Source organism: Myotis brandtii, unplaced genomic scaffold (genome assembly GCF_000412655.1).
Source record: "Myotis brandtii unplaced genomic scaffold, ASM41265v1 scaffold39, whole genome shotgun sequence".
NCBI lineage: Eukaryota > Metazoa > Chordata > Mammalia > Chiroptera > Vespertilionidae > Myotis > Myotis brandtii.
Window position 1 is genome coordinate 8,054,527 of NW_005364953.1, and position 516 is coordinate 8,055,042.

Sequence of the window (516 nt, forward strand, 5' to 3'; positions counted from 1 at the left end):
GGGAAAAAGGAGACACATGTAATACTTTAAACATTATATATATACACACGCACACACACACTAATAAAAGGGTAATATGCTAATTAGAGTGGACATCTTCTGGACAAAGCCGCAGCAGCTGCCTGAGGCTCAGGGAAACCACAGATGGTGGCTGCCACTGCCAGGGCCAGCTCGAGGCTCAGGCGAGCCATGCATGGTGGCTTCTGCTGAGAGGGCCCGAGGCTCAGGCAATGAGGGCTGGGCTGAGGCTCAGGCAAGCTGCAGTGGCTGTGAGGGCCGAGGCTCAGGCAGCTGCGGGAGGCAGCAGCAGCGAGGGAATGATGGGGGCAGTGCTTTCCCCTGATTGGCTGGTCACCTCCCGCAGAGGGAAGCCAGACTGCAGCTTAGGCCCGCTGCCCATGGGGAGCGGGCCTAAGCTTTCAGTAGGATATCCCCTGAGGGCTCCCGGACTGTGAGAGGGGGCACGCCAGGCTGAGGGATCCCCTCCCCTCCAGTGCACGAATTTTCATGCACTGG